The sequence below is a fragment of the Scardinius erythrophthalmus genome (assembly GCF_964197995.2).
Source record: "Scardinius erythrophthalmus genome assembly, chromosome: 7".
NCBI classification, from domain to species: domain Eukaryota; kingdom Metazoa; phylum Chordata; class Actinopteri; order Cypriniformes; family Leuciscidae; genus Scardinius; species Scardinius erythrophthalmus.
In genome coordinates this window covers 3,546,401-3,568,492 of record NC_138227.1, presented here as the reverse complement: position 1 = coordinate 3,568,492, position 22,092 = coordinate 3,546,401, and the positions used below count along the sequence as shown (strand labels likewise).

The following is a 22,092-nucleotide window of genomic DNA, read 5'->3' as shown; positions in this document are numbered from 1 at the left end:
TCGTGAATATTGTGTATCTTTCACATGTAGAGTGGTAGGTCATCTGGGTATTCCATGCATGCTGAGAATTAATACCACCTTCTTTCAGAAATAGTATGTCATTCCAAACATATTCTGTCAATCAAGGATTCTGTGAAAACTATTTCACGGTCAAGGCTTCCACAGGATTAATGTAGGATTTTTTTCTTAGAAATCCAATTTCTTTCACACAGTCTCTCTCTCTCTCTCTCTCTCTCTCTCTCTCTCTCTCTCTCTCTCTCTCTCTCTCTCTCTCTCTCTCTCTCTCTCTCTCTCTCTCTCTCTCTCTCTCTCTCTCTCTCTCTCTCTCCCCACACACACACACACACATACACATATATATATATATATACTGTATATATATATATATATATATATATATATATATATATATATATATATCTTGTTAATGCTTCAAAGTTTAAATTACAGGTTGATGTTTTAGTGTTAGTTTAGTCGAGTTGTTTCACTCACACGATGGGTTGAATCTCTTCAGTCGTATATTTGAAATGCAAACTCCCCTTTCAGACGTTCAGAGAGCTTCATTATTGTTCGTTGTCATTTCAATTTAGATTAGAGTAATCTGTTTAATGCCACTGACACAGCTTGTCTAAGTGTGGCTGCGAATGTCTGATAGCCGTCACAGAGAGAATGAAGCAGAGGATTATGGGATTGAGGCCGTGTCTTGCTCTGAGATGAATGATCTAACAGGTGTTTTTGAGGAACAGGTGTTAGAAAATTAACATGTCTATTAATTTCAGGACCTCTGATTGTGGTCACAGCAGGCTGCTTTCCAGGATTTGATTGGATTGCTATTTGGTTGACACTATTTTAGTAATCACAATAAGATAGTAAATACCTGTAGTGCCCATTTAGAGTTCTTGTTTTGTGTAATGGAATTTATGTAGATAACTAGATGAGTGATGTTAGTTAGAAATGACACTGTAGTGTAAGTTTTAGGGTACATTTCCACGACAACGATATACTAAAATCGGAAATGTTTTTCTTTTGTTTTTTTCCACATACAGAAGACAACGTTGTCAAAACGATCCCACAAAACGACTGAAAACACTGTAGTATTCATGCCAGGCCAGTAGATGGTGATGTCACTTTGTAAAGAAACATTAGGCTCCTATAGAATGAACATGTAATACACATGACGTCACCGCATTCACAAATTCAAGTTTTTGTGGTTTACACAGAGATGACAACGGTATCGTTATCAAAAACTTGCACTTTGAAACACGTTTTGAAAAGTTTGCATTTTCAGGCCCCCAAAACACTGCTGTCATGTAAATGAACGGCCAAAAACTATAAAACGTTTTCCATTTTTAGTTGAAAAGTTCTCAACTAGCAGAATACAGCAAGCATATTAGTTTCAGTTAGAGACCAAACCATACCAAGTATTTGTATGAAAAAGTGCTTTTGTTGTGGGGTTAACACCAAGCTTGTGCACAATTCAGAATTGAATTGAGAATGACTCCTTAATTCCAGTTCAATTCTTGAATTTGAATTGAATTTGAATTGATGTCAAATACAGGATCTAGAATTACAATTCGAATTTGAATTAAAGGAAGCAGAATTGCAATTCAAAAAAAATTCAATGAAATTCATATACATATTTTAAGTGAAGTGTTTAACAATGAAGCTTTAAAGTATATGTCAGATATGATTGCATTATAAATGAAGAGTTCAGATGCCTCTAAGTGCCATCTGAAATTTTCTTCTAGAATGATCATTTTTATCAAGCTCGTATATTCAAGTTCAGTAATATCACTTAAATGACAATTAATAGGTAATTTTCATTGCCATTTAAGTGAAATTACTTCACTTAAATATACAAGCTTGATAAAATGTATAATTTAGAAGAAAATTTCAGATTGCACTATCTGGGATATTTGGACCCTTGGTTAATTATGTTTAGAAATAAACAGCAAGCCTGTCTAATCCATGGCATGTCTTCAAGACACATTTAGAATCCATAACTACAGCGCGCTCCCTTCATTTTTCCTTGTGTGTTTGCTGCACGTTTTGCGCATGAGTCACACACACCTACGTATTATTATGATGACCTTGCTCAATCGATTATCGATTAAGCTATCATCAACAATTAATCCCTCGATGATTGATCGTTAGCAACCCTACTAGACAGCATCACTGATTATATTTGGTTCTACTTGCTTTTGTTGCGTCACGTCGTGCCGCTCGCGACTGCATTAAGAGCCTCAGTCATTAGCCACATGAGAAGAGGAGGAACTCATGCATAATTCATGAGATTCTGATTAAAGCCCTCGTCCCACTGAGGCACAGAGCTCCTCCCTCGCTGTCGTTATGGCAGCAGTCATGCATTATAGATGCGGTCACAGTCACCTGACACGCTCTCACGCTGAGAGACGCTTCCTCACACCGTATGCTGCGTGCAGACATGATCCATGGCTACAAATCCTGGACCTGATCTCACACCAGCCACTTACAAACGAATTAAAATCCTGATTTACCTTATGAAGCCACCGGGGTTTGCAGCTACAACATGTGCATCTGATTGCACCATTTCTAGTGTTTGCTGTGGCATTTTAATGAATAATTGCTGGAAAAACACAATGGTGTAATCACTTCTTCATTTCTTTCCATCCAGCAGGCCCCTGAATGTCACACTTGTTGCGCCGGCTGGTAAACAGTTTTCCCTCTTCATTACACAGCGTTATAATATTCTTTTTGACTCCAGAATGGACTGGAGTTTGGGGCAGCGAACACCAAACAATTAAAATGCAATGTGAAACCACCCACTTGGCAACATGTGAGGGCAACAGCTGGTCAGACATCTCACGCTGTTTAATTACCGCTGACATTCCCGCGGTTCTCAATAAAGGAACATGAAAATGACATGAACAGACATGGCAGTCTACCAGCAGTCGCCATGGTTGACAGGTAGAAATAGGAAATTGGGCAATAGGGATGAACAATATTCATTTTTACTTCTCTTAACTCATCATTTGATTAAAGCAAAGTTAGACATTGGTACACATTTAGATTTGAAACATTTAGCTTAGCATACTACATACTATTTGCACGTGTAGATACACTGCAAAGCAAGTGGAATGATAATATTGTATTTTAAACATCGCCATACGTTATGTGGTTTTATATGACATATTTGGCCAATTGAGGTTTAATTTGGTCTACATCTGTTAGCAGCTGATCGTTTTCCTCTGGGATGCTCCTGTAAGGTTTCCTGGCTATTGAGTTAATCATGCTAAATGAATAATTTGATATGTAATGACACTATTTAATGGAGGTCAGCGTGTGGCAGAGGAATGGCTCAGAGATTCAGGCTCCTCTCTGTGGACATTAGTGCAGAACGGCTGAGTCAGTCGCAGTAAAATTCTGCTGAAAACGTGAAGCCGGTAAAGCCTCTCTTCAGCGCATATGTGAGATATCTGAAGCTCTTCCGTGTGTGTGTTGCGTAATCCGTCCACATCAGAACACCTGCAGAGATGATGTTCACTGTTTGGGAGTAAAAACATAAGCAGAACAGCCTCACGACGAGCTCTCCTGTGAAAAATGACTTGCATGGATTTATGCAGAACTGAAAGAAAGAACATTATTAAACAGTCAAATGTGCAAATCAAGCAGGTGAATTGATTTATTATTTCTGCATATGAATATAAATTACATTTTTGCCGGATTCAATGTGCCTGACAGTTTTAGTAAATGACATAAAATTAGCTTTCTTGGTGTGCTACATTATGCAGCTTTATATAGTTACAATTGGAAAATCTGCAAAAAAGTCTTTTTAAGTAGATAGAAGAGAATAGAAGTTCTGCTTGATTATCTCAATTATCTACAGTTATCTCCCAATTAACAGGATGGAAAATTAACATACTACTTATACGACATACTGTGCAGCACACACTAAAAATACAGGTTCTTTATTGGCATCTTTAACATCGATGGAAACTTTCCATTGCACAAAAGGGTTTTTTTATAGTGGAAAATGGTTCCTTAGATAATAAAAACGTCCCTCACGTTTGTTCATCGAAAGATTCTTTGGGGAACCAAAAATGGTGGTTCTATCCCTTGTGAAACTTTTTTATTTTTAAGAGTTTGGGTCTGGATTCAAACAGATCTTCTTAAGGAAGAATAAGACATGTCTTAAGATAAATTCTAAGACAAAATGTTGTGCAATAAAAAAATAAAATAAAAAAAAACAGTTTTAAATATTTAAATAAATAAATATTTAATTAAGAACATCTTATTGTACTGCGCTATCAAATCAGGGGCCATTTCCACAACGCGATTTTCAACTAAAAACTTTTTATGTGTTTTGGCTGTTAATTTACATGACAACAGCGTTTAAGACGCCTGAAAAACACACATTTTTGAAAATGCGTTTAGAAAATGATTGTCTGTTATCGTCTCACTGTAAACTACAGAAAAACGGATTTGTGAAAACGGCGACATAATTCATTGCGTTTCTTTACAAAGAAACATCGCCATCTACTGGCCTGACAGCATAATACAGCATTTTCAGTCATTTTCACAAATCCGTATGAACAGGGACCAACAGGTTTTGACTACCTCTGTCCGTTGTGAAAAATGTAAAGAACTTCAACGTTGTTGTGTAAACGAACCCTCAATGAAAAGCCTCAGCAGTGTTTTATTGCTGCCTACAGATTACCTTAATAATCATAAGTGCACACACTATTCGTTCTACATAGCATTTTTTATGTGCCATTTTATATAGTTATTTTGTGCTAAAAGTTGTTGTTGTAATTATGAAATTTAAAACGAGGTCCCTATTTCAGTCAAGTTTTTTTCAAGTTTCAGTTTTTTTCTGAATTTCGATTACAGCAAAAAGTAATTTCGCTCATAAAAATAACAGATCAATGGTTATTATTATAGTAAATTATTGATGCCTCTTCATAGTACTAGTGCACATCCCTTATTGATCTTATACCCACATTGATCTTAGCTAGGCTCCATTACACTCACCCCATCCAGGTCACGGCACCAATTTAACTCCTCCAGTTCTATTTGCACCAGTCTGAGCTGTATTCGAACCAGCGTCACTGGTATGGGAGGTGAACACGCTAGCAAGGATGCTAAAGACCGCAGCCTTTAGCGTCAGTCACTAGCACGTCTCTATTGAGGCCAGGGGAGTGAGATTTACTCGCACAACTGCCCTCTGTTACACTCACTTCATCCGGGTCACGGCACCAATTTAACCCCTCCGGTTCTACTTGCACCAATCTGAGCAGCATTCAAACCAGCGTTACCGGCAAAGGAGGCGGACATGCTAACGAGGATGCTAAAGATCGGATGGATGCTAAACCCCTCCGGTTCTACTCGCACTGCTCCAAGCCAGGATTTGAACTGGAGTCTCTGTCATGGGAAGCGGGAGCGCTAACAAGGGCTCTAAAGATCGCAGCCTTTAACGTTAGTCGCTAGTTCTCCTCTCTTGAGGCCAATGGAGTGAGGTTTACCTGCACAGCTCTTCCTAGCTGGCCTCCGTTACACTCACGCGTGGCAGGCTGATTTCCCCAGCGCGCTCATGAGAGAGTGATTTGCATCAGCTCTGATGGACATGAGATCACTTCCTTCCACCTCTAAGAACAGAGGAGATCATAATCACAGTCTATTTCCTTCTGGTAAGGGCGCATTAGGTATGCACACTAGCTTTACAACCTCTGACTGTTTGCTGCCATATCAAATAAAAACATTTTGTTCGCTTCTCTAAATGTTTGCGACCACACCGTATGAGAGGGGGAAAAGCAATTTACTCTCGGCTGATTGAGTCGAGGAACTTATCTGAATGCAGAAATGGCTCTTGTAGACGGAAGTAAATCTGGATTCTGTGAGGGAAAGATCATGACTAGTTCAGAGATCCTGACCTCATTCCCTTAAATTGTGCTTGAATGTTTAATTAGTCAATTAAGGCCAAAACAATCAGACAAACTTTTATCCACAACTGATGTCTTCATTTGTCAAATTTGGTCCTTGATGCATTCTGAAACCCAATTTGGTAAAGGCTAAAAGTTAAAAAGAAAGACATGAACCTTTAGATTCTGGCTGTGGAATATTTTATTCATTTCTTTTCAGTTTTGTCTCCTGTAATACACAGTTGGGGTTCACATTTACATTAATCTTTTCGGGTGACTAGTGGCTTCTAATCACTAAAGGATAATTTGCCTCCTGAAATGACTGGAGAAATTGGAGTTTGCTGCAGCTATGTAATGATAGAAACCATACAAAATTTGAAAACTACAAAGTGGGAATCATATTTTCATTTTGCATTAGCTGACTTTGGTAACAGTGTAATGAAGTCAGACGTAATCCATGGCTATTCCTACAAATCCTACAAACCAAATTCAAAGATTATTTATTTTATGCAAATAATTCGATTTTTAGAGTTTGACGTAAATATGTCACGCTGACGGCTGAAGCAGATGCAGAAGCAGGATCCAATTGCAGCAGGTTTTATTAAACAAACTCAAAAGATAATAAACTCAGACAGGCTAGGACAAGAACACAGGACTCAGGAACAGAACAACCGAATGACAGCGTAACTGTAGACACAAAACAGACAAACAAATACTCACAAAGACGGGGCTGAAACACAGGGCTTAAATACAGGGGTAAATGAGCTAGACAGGATAACAAGGGGGCGTGGTTAATGGGAAACACCTGGGATGACTAATAGACAGACAGGGAACCACTAAACATGACAGGACACAAAACCACATCGTGACATAGCCCCCACACTATGGGCGGCTCCTGACGGCCATAAAAACAACAACAAAAAGTTCAGGAGGGCGGTGAAGCGGAGGCGGTCTCGGGGGCGGGATGGAGGGCCAGGCCCGTGGAGCAGCAGAGGGCCTGGAGACTGTAGCAGGACTGGAGGCCAGGGCGGATCAGGCAGTGCAGGCAACCAGGGTGGAGCAGGCTGTGCAGGCGACCAGGGCAGAGCAGGCTCTATTTTTGTTTTCTTTGTTGACCAGGGCGGAGCAGGCTGTGCAGGCGACCAGGGCAAAGACCCTTCAGGCAGCCACGGCGGTGAAGACCCTTCGGGTGACCACGGTGGAGAAGACCCTTTGGGGGGCCACGGCGGAGAAGACCCCTCGGGCGGCCACGGCGGAGACGACCCCTCGGGCGGCCACGGCGGAGACGACCCCTCGGGCGGCAAGGGAGGAGACGGCCCTTCAGACGGCCAGTGTGGAGACGACGTCCATCGGGCGGCCATGGCTGTGCTGGGAACTGTATCGGCAATGAGGGCATTGAGCTGGGCGGGACCAGCGGCGAAGAGGGCCCTGAACTGGGCGGGACCAGCGGCGAAGAGGGCCTTGAGCTGGGCAGGAACAGCGGCGAAGAGGGCCCTGAGCTGGGCGGGACCAGCGGCGAAGAGGGCCCTGAACTGGGCGGGACCAGCGGCAAAGAGGGCTCAGAGCTGGGCGGGACCAGCGGCGAAGAGGGCCCTGAACTGGGCGGGACCAGCGGCAAAGAGGGCTCAGAGCTGGGCGGGACCAGCGGCGAAGAGGGCCCTGAGCTGGACGGGACCAGCGGCGAAGAGGGCCTTGAGCTGGGCGGGACCAGCGGCGAAGAGGGCCCTGAGCTGGGCGGGACCAGCGGCGAAGAGGGCCCTGAGCTGGACGGGACCAGCGGCGAAGAGGGCCCTGAGCTGGACGGGACCAGCGGCGAAGAGGGCCCTGAGCTGGACGGGACCAGCGGTGAAGAGGGAGTTGATTCGACTGTGCAGACGATTGGCTCTGGCGGGCAGGCGACTGGCTCTGGCGGGCAGGCGACTGGCTCTGGCTCTGCAGAAGTGACGTGAACAGTCTCTGGTTCAGCAGAAGTGACGTGAACAGTCTCTGGATCGGCAGATGTGACGTGAACAGTCCCTGGATCGGCAGAAGTGACAGGAACGGTCTTCCTGGCAGCACGTGCAGACATTAACGGAGGATCGGCCACGCTGGAGATCGGTCCTGTACAGCCATAGACCGATCTGGTGGCTGGCTTGATTGCTGGCAAGACGTGGAGCGCGGTCTGAGGGGACACTGCGGGTTCAGGGAGCTTCTTCTCCTCCTCGCCCACAGTAAACAAGGTACCGCTCCACAACAGGGCCAGGTAAACGTACCTTTCTAAAGACCCGTGCGGATCAGGTTCGGGCATCAGAGACCGGAGTGGTTCCGATAATCCCCCGCGGAAGAAGATCATCAAGCACTGGGTGCTCATTTGTGCAAGATGTGCCAGCTCGAGGAATTCTGCAACGTAATCCTCGCGATTCTCTTGGCGAAGACGGATGATCTGGACATCAGCACTCCAGGTAGGCATGGTTGCTGGATCTAGGTTTGGTGAGTTCTTCTGTTACGCTGATGGCTGAAGCAGATGCAGAAGCAGGATCCAATTGCAGCAGGTTTTATTAAACAAACTCAAAAGATAATAAACTCAGACAGACTAGGACAAGAACACATGACTCAGGAACAGAACAACCAAATGAAAGCGTAACTGTAGACACAAAATAGTCAAACAAGAGCTCACAAAGACAGGGCTGAAACAGGGCCTAAATACAGGGGTAAATGAGCTAGACAGGATAACAAGGGGCGTGGTTAATGGGAAACACCTGGGATGACTAATAGACAGACAGGGAACCACTAAACATGACAGGACACAAAACCACATCGTGACAAAATAATTGTATTTTATTCATTATTTAATTACATATTTATTTAAATAATTGTATTATTTATATGTAAGGGACCATTTTCCACTGTTATTTGTATTTATTTATTTGTATTTATTTATTTATTTATTTATTTAAATAATGTATTATTTATTTAAAAAAATATATTTTTAAATATGGATATTTTCACCATACTTTTTATTTATTTATAAATAATTTGTTTAATTTATTAATCAATTGTATTTAAATAATATTTATTTATTTATTGAAAGGGGGGTTTCCACTGTATTTTTTATTTAATTAAATAATTGTATTTAATTAATTATTTAATAGTAATTTTTTTTAATTCAAATAACTGTGTTTACTTACTGTAAGGGTTTTTTTCCCACTGTCATTTTTATTTATGTATTTAGAAACACTTTATTTGTTTATTTGTATATGTGTATGTAAAAATCAGTTCATTTCTTAATTAAAATTGGTATTTAAATATGCATTTATTTATAATTAAGGGTGTTTCCACTGTATGTTTTATGTATTTATTTATAAATACTTTATTTATTTAATTCATTGTTTCATTTACATTGTTTTATTTAAATTATTTATTTATTTTTGTAGGGGGTTTTCCACCTCTACTATCTTTATGTAATTAATGTCAATAATTTCATTTAATTATGGGGTATTTTCACCATAATTTTATTTATTTATTTATTGTAAGGAGGTTTCCACAGTAATCTTTATTTGTTTATTTAGAAACATTTTATTTATTTAAACATTTTCTGTAAATAATTTTGAATTAATTACTATTTCATTGAAAACAAATATTCACGCATGTGATACAGTGATGTTTCTCCTGCACTCATGAAGCTGGAGTCGATCAGAACATTAGTATGAAAGCCGTCACTCACACAAACAACATTGTGGATCTCTTCACCGCCGCTCGGCTCCCGTGAGCTTTCTCTCAGATTGCTATTGACCGCTGCTGAATTTTGCATTTAACCTGGAGCAAAACTCTGCCCCTCCATTCCTCTCTCTCTCTCACCTTCCACGTTTGTCACGCTGTTCATGTCCTGTCAATTACCCTTTGATTAGGATAACTTGCATGGCCTGATTAGTTGGCTCTTGCATTTGATGCATAATAAACAGGTGTGTTGAATAATTCATCAGCGTCACAGAGGGTATTAATGACAGTGGAGTGATGGAGTGATGGAGGAGGGGGCAGATTGACTGAGTTCCTCTTCTCCGCATGCCTTCACACAGGTTCTGACCCAAGATACCGTCCTCAATGCTGTGAAAGACATCTGGCAAACTTAGGTGTGACCTAAGACTATTAGATATTGATATTGATATTGATAAAGATAAAGATATTGAATCACTTGCAGTCTTATTTTCAGTCGCAGAGATTGATTTGTATAAAACCTTTTTTATTTACATTTAAATGTCTGGAAAGTTGACCATATCAATACTTATTGTGTGAAATGTGATGTAGCCGATATCAATTTGACACAGGCATGCATCGTCACCAAAAAAACAGCAATTTTACCGATGTGTGTTTGTGAAGGTGTCAGTGAAGAGCTAGAGATGAAATATTAGACATGATGTTTGAAGAAAACCCCCCAAAAATCAAGGTATTCCGTTTTACCTTACTATTTTAAGTGTGTGTGTGTGTGTGTGTGTGTGTGTGTGTGTGTGTGTGTGTGTGTGTGTGTGTGATAACTTCCAGTCAAGATGTTAAAATGTAATTGAATTGTGTGTATTTATTCATTTATCATGAAATGCTAGCTATCAAATTAGCCTTAGAAAGACAGAGGAGTTAGACATTTTTCCAAATATGTTAAACCAGTGTAATTTGAGATGTGGTGGAAATGGCATTTGTTCATCGCTGAATATTGTTAGTAGTTAAATTAAACCAGCGAGAATGTGAAAGGGAGTTTTTATTTGTGTCTTCTGTGTTAAAAGCTTTCCCAGGCAGCCTTAGAAATTAAATCAAGTTTTGAGATGAAAATTTCCTTCAGGCTCTGTTGTTGTCTTACTTTTAGGTTTGCATAAAGCAATTCTCCTATTAAAGCGAGTGCTGGCTGCACATTAGAGCACGGCAGATCCCTGCTTTATTTAAAGGCATTCAGGAGGGATTCAAACACACGCAGTGTTTCTGCAGAGGATCCAAAACACAATCCCTGTGGATCTGGGTTGACATAAGACAGGGAAGCAGACACAGAGTCAGCAGGAGACCAGGTACACTTCCATAATGTGTTTCTGAGTGAAACGGGATATTCAGACAGAGAGAACAAATAAATAGGATGGGCTTGCTTTTATCCATGTGGATCATGAAAAGTGTGCTTGTAATAATAGAATGTATGTATTTATTTATCCATTGAGAATAAAATGCTGGATGTAAGTTTAGATTATATTTATTTTTTATTTATTAATTATTATATATTAATTTATTAATATTAATTAATTTGTTTATTTATTTATATAACTTTATTTTTGGGGGAATAATGCACTGATGAATCGTTCACAATTAGAACAGAAATGTTTATTTTATTTATAGTGATCATGAAAAGTGAGCATTTTACACCAGATTGGTGGTTTGTTTGTTTGTTTGTTTGTTTGTTTATTTATTGGGAATAACATGCACTGGGTGGAAGTTTTGATTATATTTATTTATAGAATTTTAGCTGTAAGTTTAAATTATATTTATTTATATAATTTTCTTAGAAATAACATGCACTGGATGTAAGTTTAAATTTTATTTATTTATATAATTTAAATTGTTATGTATTTATTGTTTTAGGAATAACATGCACTGGATGTAAGTTTAAATTTTATTTATTTATATAATTTAAATTGTTATGTATTTATTGTTTTAGGAATAACATGCACTGGGTTTAAGTTTAAATAATATTTATTTATATATTTTTTTAGGAATAACTTACATAAGTTTAGATGATATTTATTTATATATATATATATATATATATATATATATATATATATATATATATATATATATATATATATATATATATATATAACATACATAACATACATAAGTTATATATAACATACATAAGTTAAGATATTTATATATATATATAATATTTTTTTTTTTTATGTATTATTTGGGCATAACATGAACTAATGAATCATCCACAGTAAGACCAGAAACGATTAAGTAAATTAAGTAAATATTGTCATTTCATGAGCAGTTTTCCATTCTTTTGAAGTAGCAACATGAAAGCTTGTCCTGATCCTGTGTGATCGTCCGTCGAGTCACACATTGGGACAGCAGCTCTTCTAACTGAAATCCTCTCTAATTAAGATGATAATGAGATGCGCTGATGATAACGAGCTGACCCCTGTGGCTCTGCTTCTGCGTGGTCAGCAGATGTTTTTCACTCCCTTCAGCCAACTGAACAAATCCCTACAAGTCTGTAGCTCTGACTAATAGAAACATCACGTTAATATTCACAACCGAGGCCGTTTCACGTTCAGACGCACAATAATGAGAGGCAATATGTAGGAAATCTCATTTTCTATATATCGCTGCCTTTAGATGGAGAATAATAAGTAAAAATCCATTTACTAAGGCAAATTTATGTTACGAGCAAAACTGAGGTGATTGGCTATTATAAAACAAGTTTGTGTGTTTAAAAACACTTATATTTCTCAGTGTGTGTGTGTGTGTGTGTGTGTGTGTGTGTGTGTGTGTGTGTGTGTGTGTGTGTGTGTGTGTGTGTGTGTGTGTGTGTGTGTGTGGTTTGATTAGCTTCATTGTTAATGAGTTTTGCCTTTTTAAATGTTTGAATTTATTGTAAAGCCTCACACTCCCGTGTCAACACACTTTCATAAAAGCATTCGAGTTGAAAAACATGCAAACAGTCATAGATAAACTAAAGCCGGAGGAACACATTCATGATTGTGAAGTTCTTAAGCTAGCGTCTTTAAATCCCTCAAACTTCTGCCTGTCTTCTGGTCACCGCTTCGTTCTGCTGCGTTTACATCCGGTCAGGTATGATAATTAAAGACACGTTTTTTAATTGCTTTTGACCAGCGGAGCAGAACGTGAGCACGTCGATGCAGAAACCGTCACTGCACACAGAGTCATGCGTTACAGGGAAGCTTGCGATACAGGAGATGTTACTGCTTGGAAGTTGCTCTTTTACAGCTCAAAAGTTCATGTCATTCAAGTATTAACATTGTTTTGCATGCTAAAAGCCCTCAGTAGAAACAAATGAGTCAATGGTTGTCAAGAGTTTAGAGCAGGGCTATTCAATTAGTTTCATTCGAGGGCCGCATTATCAAATCGAAAAGTTGAGGTGGGCCGGTGGGTTGGTTTGGGGGTTTAGCTTATTTATTGAAACATAGCCTAACAGTTTCAATAAATAAGTTAAAGTAATCCTAAAAAAGTGTGGTATTTACTTGGAAATGTGATACCCAACAGTATGCAAATATATAAAACCATAATAAATAAAAATGTGATAATTTACAGCTGTGTACAGCTATTTTCCATGGAACAAATAAATTATTTATACAAACTTATAGCTGTTGGTGAGAAATAATAATTATTTTATTTATAATAGTTATGCTTAAATGAAAATATTCTGACAGTGAGACTTGTTAACCACAGGCTACTCACTCCCACTGTATAAAAAATGCCTAAACACAAGTTAAAAACTATACGCACCTTTACAAAGAAACTGACATAATTTCATAACAAACATTAATTATATTCCTCTACCCACCTAAATATAAAACACTATATTTACTATTATATAATATTATAGTATATATATTTACAATATTTATTTATTACTACATAGTATTCATACATTTCTGCCCAACCCATGGTAATTTACTACAGTACATTCATGGTAAATGTTTGTAAGGGTGATTAGGGGATTTAAAGTCTTCTAATTTCATTCATGCCACATTGTTTCTCCTGCTTTCCTCATCAGTCTTGTTGGGAATGTTGAGACTGTTTCATCCGATTTAATACTAATTAAATCAATGAGTGATTTGTGGTTTCTCTGTCGAACTGAAACGCTTACTGGTTATCGCAACGCTGTTTAATATAGTGTCCGGGACCGGGAGTAAACGCAACTCTGTGCTGGGCCGTGCTGAAACAACTAGTGAAACAACTGAAAACATCGCTATTTTGTTGTTACTGTACTGACCGAGAAACCGCTTCAGATGATTCAGTGGCGGAGCGGTCCGAATGAATCCGAATTTTAGACCGTTATGCAAGCGCGTTTAGAATCAAACCAAAAGATTGATTCATTCACGAATTGGTATCGCAGGTTCAGTCGACATAAATTCGGGACACATATAATAACTGCTGAAATATTCGCACGTAAAACGTTTCTCAGGTCAATTGGAGCGAGTATCAAACTGAATTAGCCGCATCGCCAGGAAAAGAGGAGGAGGGAGGTTGGTGCCGTCGGGCCGCATGGAGATGATTGGCGGGCCGCATTTGGCCCGCGGGCCGCCAATTGAATAGCCCTGGTTTAGAGCAATGAATGTGAACATCAGCTGAGATGTTCATATTGCGAATGCAGTCTTGAGTCTCTTGGCAAACCTGAGCACAGTTTGAGACTCAGTTGAGATTATTGGGGTCTTAATCAGGCTAAACATCTGCGAAGCGAGAGATGTTTACTGTAGCTCGATTTATTTGACGAATCACACTGCTCTCTGTGTCTATGTGCAGATACTCGATGATCAGATGTTCCTCTGAATTGGCTTGTTGTTACAGAAAGGTTGAAGCTGATTGAGTTTGAGTTTGAGTTTATTCACAATACCACTTCAAACATTACAATAATACAGTTGGGGGTACAAAATCAATTGGGTAGAGTAAATGTGTCCCCCAAGGAAGCTAGGAAAGCTTATAGGTGGGGTCCATGGTTTATGAAAGGGTAGTGGTACAGACAAAGGTATACACAGTTACCACCTGTAACCAGATGATGATGAGTAAATGCACGCAAAAGCGCACCAGGACATACATAACATTACATATACACACAATCATACACATACATCCCAGTAGTCCATGAGAAAACAGCTTTATATTAGATATAGGTTAATATGAAATTATTTTTTAGTTGTCTTTTGAAGTTGGAGATAGAGGGCAACACCTTGAGGCCGTTCCAGATCTGCGGCCCCCTACATACAACACTCATACTGGCGCGCACATGTCAACGACATTTTCCTGATATAAGTGGTTTGATTCTCGTTTGGTATGTGTGCTGGGGACTGAAGATAGGAACAAGACTACTCAATCTAGAGTTCAGCCTGTTAACAATTTGAAACATAAGACAGGCATTATGATATTCATTTAGCTCAGCTAGTCTTAGTAACTCAAAGCGGTGGAATAGAGAGAGGGTGGGGGAATTTATCTCTGACCAGGACAGAGCCCGTATGACTTTCTTTTGCAAGGATACAAGTTTTTTAAGATGACTTGTGAAGGTGTTGCACCATATCACATTACAGTAGTTAAGGTGTGGTTCAAAGAGAGTTTTGTACAATGTGAGAAGGGCAGACAGAGGAAGGAAATGTCTGATCTTATAGAACAAGCCAACATACTTTGACAGTTTGTTTACAAGATGGTCGATATGACATTTAAAGTTGAGAAAGTCGTCAGTGAGGACCCCCAGGAATTTAGTGGAATACACTCTTTTTATCTAATTTTAATCAGGCAGTGATCAGTGTTTTTAATTATTTTTATTTTTTTTAATTTATTTTTTGCCCAATTTGAATAAAATGAAATTTGTTTGACAGTTTGTTACATTTAAACCAGAAGTCAACTTTGGTTAACTCTGAGTTTACTATATCTTGTAGAATAAGTGGGTTCCTGTGTGATATAAACAAATTTGTGTCATCAGAAAAAAATTATTTATGAAATATTTTAGAGGAATTTATAAAATAATTTATATATAGAATGAATAAGAGTGGCCCTAAAATTGAGCCCTGGGGGACCCCAAAGATTATGGGCTTACAAGTAGAGTTATGATCATCAACATGGACATACTGTTCCCTCTCATATAGATAACTTCTGAACCATTCAAGTGCTAGACCTCTGATACCATAGTGATGCAATTTGTGCAATAAAATATCAAAGTCAATGGTATCAAAGGCTTTTGATAGGTCCAAGAAAAAAACAACACCACATTTTCCCTCTTCAATGCAGTCATTGATTTGTTCTATTAGGTCGAGTATTGCCATACAGGTTGTGCTCTTTTTTTCTAAAACCGTATTGAGAAGGAACAAGAATATTTAGTTCATCAAGATACAGTAGCCACTGAGTCTATCGTATACTACTTTCTCCGTTACTTTAGAGAAAGCGGGTAGAATTGATATGGGCCGGTAACTGCTCATATCATTTCTGTCGCCCGATTTAAAAATTGGAATTATCTTAGCAATTTTTGTCATTTTAGATACAGTGCCAGTAAGTAAAGAAAGGTTGATGCAATGAGCCAGTGGCTCTACAATGACCCGCAATGGCCTTCATGATCTTACTACATATTCCATTGGTTGGTTGCTGTCACATGACTTGCGGTGCGTTTGCTTAATTCTGAAAGGTTATGAATAAAGTTTACAGTGGCTTCATAAATTAATTAAAAACATAAAGCAAAGTGACCTGAAACGCACCTGCCGTTGTGAACATGACCTTCCCAGAACTTGAGCTGCTGCTGAAATGAGATTTTGCAGGTTGCATGTTCACTTTCTACAGCTAAAGGTCAAATCTAATGAACTGTTAAAGAGTTTCTTATTTTGGTGTCAGATGTTTAAGTTGATGGAGTCTCACACTTTCCTGCAGCAGTGTCTTCATCTCCCCATCAGCTGCTGTGGTCTGTCATCCGTGACGGTGTTTGAGTGTGTAAGTTCCCCAGAGAGTGATCGCTCTATCTGTCTTCTTCTGTGTCCTTGTCCTCTTCCCGTTTCACCGGCAGTCAAACGATCCGCCAATGGATTCATCCGGGCTCCTGCTGCGGGTCGAGTCCCGGAGGATCGCAGTGGTCCCACCTGACAGAAGTGGCTCTTCAGGCGACGGAGGGATGATGGTGATGGAGGACGAGCTGGGTGAGCTTCAGTGATCATTTGACTGACACGAACATCATGCGTTTGAGACTCTGTGAACGATCATGTTAAATCATGCAACGCTCATAAAGGGCCCTATCTTGCACCCAGCGCAATTGACTTTGTACACCGACGCATGTATCATTCCTATTTTGCACCGGACACACAGCGGACTCTTCCCTCCACAGACGCACGTCGGTAAATTAGGGAATGAACTTGCGCTCCCGGGGGCGGTTCAGGGAAAAGAGGAGGCGTGTTCCGGCGCAAACGTTCCCTGGTGCTATTTTGCAGTTTCAGAAAACAATTCCGGCACAGACCAGGAGAAACCTCGTCTAAAGTCAGAGGCGCGTTCAGATGCTATTTTAAGAGCGCATGCTTGGCCATAATGTAGCGTGTGCACAACGCACACACACTTTGCTTCTCTCATCTACACAGACGCAGAAGTTTTCATTTTTGCAAACCATACATAATTACCAGGGAAAATATTACCACACGAGGGAAATCATTGTTGTGTCCATGAAGATGTGAAAAATAGGCATAAATCTAGCTTAAACATTTACCCAAATTATTATACGCCTGTTTAACCGAAGCTAATCTGTGTGTGTTTCTCCATCCCCAATGTCACTTCTCTGTGTGTTACGGCCCTGACGAGAGCGTCGGTCTCCTCGGCTGTGAACCGCTCCTGGCAAATCCGCCGTTATAATAGCAATCCACCATGGAACAAGCACGCCTGCTCTTAAAGGGAATGTGAGATGACGCTCTGATTGGTTTATTTCACGTTACGCCCAAACCACACCTATGAGTAATGAAGCGACTTCAGACCAACCCATTTTAGATTTGCGTTGGGCGAAAGAGTCATTTATCCCGCTGGGAAAATAGCAACAGCTATCTGAGATCCGCCCACAAAGTTACTTGCGTTTCACGTTTGATACTTGCGTTTCAGATTGTTAAAATAGGGCCCAAAGTCTGTTTTTAGGAGTATATTGTGACACTGTTTTTACACTGTAATTCTCATTAAGGTAAAGCAACAATGAAAAAAAATGTAATAATATGCAACATTTAAATAATTGTGTGCGATGAGTGACTGAAAGAGTGATCTATGTAACATATAATATGTTATATGCTATTTATTATAACACATAATACATTATGTTATAATAATTCATAACATATTATAACATTATATTATATGTTGCATTATTGGAAGATTCTCATTATTTACTAATTAAAATGTTTTTACAGTGAGGAGATATTTGACTTTTTTATTTTTTTATTTAAATGTTATCTAAATTGGAATTATTTTTATTATTTAAATTTTTTTTGCCTTACATTTTTGAAGATGTTTTTAAATCACTGTATTAAAGTATTTTACAATATAACATTTGTAATGCTAATCGTCCAATTATTATTCTCATTATTGTCACATACTAATATAGTTTTACAGTTAGAAGATATTTTACATTAGCAGCCAAATTCTCATTATGGTAAAGCAACAAAAAAAATCTAATAATTTGCAATATTTAAAAAATGTAATGTTATTTAAATTGTCAATTATATATTATAAATTTGTTTTTAAAATCAGTATTTGACTTAATAACAATATTTTATCTTAATCATCCAATTATGATTCTCATTATTGACACACACTACACTAATGAGGATAATGAAAAGGAACACATCTGACGCATTACGATAATGAGACTTTGGCTGGAAAATGTGTTTAACTGTCATTAAAATAATCTCACAATGGCTTTATTTTCTTGTTTGCAACGTTCCAGACATGTTTTTGTGCGATTCACCCAGAATCACAATGTTCTTTCAGAGGAAGAAAGGAAAAATCCTCAAGAGGTTTCCTAAGAAAGCGATCCAGCAGAAATGACTGTTCGTGAGGCGTGTGTTTATAATGGGCTTTTTCAGTTGTGTTTTCCAGCACATATTAATCATGCATGTCAATGACAGTCTTCAACCGTTATTTGTTCTGACACACAGTTACTCTGATCCTAAAACATTGTTAATATTTCATTTCTTGTATTTATTTTTCACAGACAGGCCGCTCTGTTCCTGTTTTCTGCCTCAGAAAGACCAGCGCTATGTGTTATTACGCAGCGTAAATTTCATTATATCACGGGGGTGTGATTTCAGCTGTTCAGCGCTCTTGTTTTACTAGTTAATGGCTTTTCCGTGTGGCTGTTTGAGAAAGAAATATAATGTGCCTTTTAAACACAGGTTTGGTGTGTGATTTCTAATGGAAAGCTTTCATGCACTGAATAATAACACATTAGTGGCTCTCGTGCTCTTCAAAGCCTGTAGCCTCTGATATATGGATGGCTTTCTTGACAGACTTTTGACATTATTGACATAATCCATAAAAAGAAAACCCTTTCTCGAGAATATCTCAGATGTTTCGCTGTACAAAAGTAAGGTTAAATGGAGAGCAAAATGCACCTTGACTTTCTTCTTTTAAAGAGGTTTTATTCTGCTTTTTTCCCATCTCTCTTTAGTGTGTAATGTTGCTGTTTGAGTGTGAAAATGTCCCTCCAGCGAGAGTTATTTTCTATATCAGTGTCAGTGTTTCTGAACTCCCTGAAACACCTTGAGTTTCTTCCGGAACGAACACGTCACAATATTCCTCAGTTAAATAATTCATACGCAGAATAAAGGGGCGGGGCCTGGTTGTTAATTAGTAGTGTGTTGAACTGGTGGTTATGGGAAGGGGCGGGACATTCCCAAACACACTCAAAGTGCTCGACCAATCACAACACACTGCTCCAGAAGACCAATCAGAGCACAGTGTGCTTTTCAGAAGGAGGGGCTTCATAGAGACAGGAAGTAAACAGAGCGTTACTGACAGACTGGGAAGAGAGGAGCTGCAACACTAGTTAAGTTTCCATCCACCCTAATTTTTGGGATATCGCAGAAAAATAACGCTGAATGAAAACACCAAGATGGCATATATTCTAAACATACGGCTCAATTGAGGTAGATAATTTGTATCCGATAAGACATGCATACAAACTATGATTGAAAAACATTCACCAAATAAATCCCTCAAAACCTCACGTGACTTTGCCTCAGCATCAGCTGTGATTGGATAACTGTATCCAGTGGACCAATGGCATCGCAGCATCTCTAATGTTGGTTTGGTGTTTCTGAAAGTCAAAGTGTGTGATCAGAGTGATTTGGTGTAATTCCCTCCAGAAGCGTCTCACACGAGTGTGTTCCCGAACACCAGCATCCGAACGCTAGAGAACATGACAGCGTTTATTGTGTTTTGTCTGACGCTCTGAGACACACTCGTTTATGATGGAGGGAAAAAGAGCCCAATAGCTGCAACTTACAGTTTTATTACTGATATTTTGTGCCAGTTTCCCAGGAAGTGACGAGTTTGTTCTCTTAGACACATGGGATGAAAACGCTGCTTTATTCACAAATGTTTATGCCATATTCCAGTGTTAGATGGTAAAAAAAAGAAGGTGTTTCTTGAACATTCAAGTGTGAAAATCTTTTCTTAAATCAAGACTTTGTAAAAGGTCATAATACAGCCTCTTTAAAATGAAAGAGCAACCTAAAGAGATTTCCTCCAGTATTTGGATGATTAAGACAGAGCCATTACTAAATGTCGAATGGCATTACAGAAAGAAATGCATCTGCCAATAATGATGATTACTAGAGTTGTGCTGTAATATTCCATCTTTCAGCAGATTAATCGCATTCAATATAGAAAATGACACTGGATCCAGCCAATGGCAGTGAAGCAGACAGAAAATGAAACGCCATTAATTACCATGACTACGTTTTTTTCAATTCTAGATTTCTTCAACTTTTTCAATTAACAAAATAGTTTAGGTTTCAGTTAACAATAACAACTGGTCCGAGTCCAAAATGGTGCATTCATTTATCTTATCTTTATATATAAAAAGTAAATGATTAGCTTAAAATGTTATTGTAAAGCTTCTACACTAATGATTCATTAGAATAAGGTCTCCAAGTTTAGCTGTAGAAACCAGCATGAAAGCTGTGATAAAAATCCGTTGCACTGAAAATTGTTTCATGTGCCGTGCTTGGCACACTGCTTCGTCTTTGTATTGATTGCTCAAAATGAAAGAATTACACAAAGGTTTTCCTGAGCCGATTAAAAATGATTGTTTATTTAAGACTTTCCTCCATACGCTGCTTCAGAACAGCTTTTCATATGAGGCTTCTTTGAAGAGCGACTCCAAAGGGGTTTTCCGTCAATAATGAATAACAGTTTATTGTCTTTATGAAAAGAGGAAGACTAAACCGAATCAATGAGGAAACTTCATCAGCCTAATCAATGGCGTTTTGAGTGTGACGAGTTGATTTTATGCCGCTGACATTTCTCCCGCAGACGTGGAGGTTTCGCCCCGCCGCTGCTGTAAGTCACCCTCAGTTGAAGTCCTTTTTTACAGCATGTTTCTGAAAATGGTGCCGGTTCATGGTAAGGTGGAGACATCTGTTCCTTGATGAGCCCTGAAAGGTCACCTTCTACCCACAGTCACACTCCCAGAGGACACGGCTGGAGTCTCGCTGCCCAACCGAAGTGACATTTGCCTTTCACAGGGGACTTTCTGACAAAGAAGTGAAAATTGAAAGGAGGAAAAAGGGGTAGAATCTTTCATTTCAATCTCATGTGACTCTCAAGAAAGAGAAAAGATTATACTTAGGCAAAATTCGGGTTGTGTATTTCACACTGATTCCATTTCATTATAATAGTGGGAAAAAAGTGCAATAGTCCATCGTTTATAGTCGTACAGATAAGAGTAAGACATTGTTCGAAACAGTAAATGGTCTATTTTTTTATTTGTGTACACTCACAATAAAAACAAATCATTGTGCTTCTTTATAATAAAGAAAACAGACAGGATGACGCTTCCTATCCGTGAAGTTGGTGGAGTGAGTCAAAAATTAATCGAAATTCAGCATAAAGGCTGTTTGGGGTAGATCTTCTCTTCTTCTGCTGCTCTTTCTCCTGTTGTGGCGGTTAGCAAACAGTGTTGCATTACTGTGCGCCCCCTTCTGGACTGGAGTGTGGAATGCCTGTGACTGACTGTATTTGTCGTCTGACTATATGCACCAAACTATGACGTCCGTACTGTGACAGTTCGGTATAAATACATGTACCATTACACCCCTTACCATAAATATAGCAGTTTTAACAAACTAATAAACTGTTTTTTTTTTCTTCAAAAAAAATATATTTTGAGTTCAACACATTTTTACACTAAATAAACTTCATTTTACTATTGAGAGCGACTCCAGAGGCCAATAAATTCACTAAACATTCATTTCAACACATTTAGAAT

At 38.8% G+C, this 22,092-nt stretch overlaps 1 long non-coding RNA gene across 1 annotated transcript; it reads left to right on the top strand.

Annotated features, from left to right (window-relative positions):
* Nucleotides 1-9,857: 9,857 nt before the first annotated feature.
* Nucleotides 9,858-19,340, top strand: LOC308694129. The gene is made up of 5 exons (XR_014030560.1): nucleotides 9,858-10,006; nucleotides 10,254-10,320; nucleotides 10,732-10,927; nucleotides 16,642-16,771; nucleotides 18,814-19,340. It is a non-coding gene; the product is annotated as an uncharacterized lncRNA (long non-coding RNA).
* The last annotated feature ends 2,752 nt before the right edge of the window (nucleotides 19,341-22,092 follow it).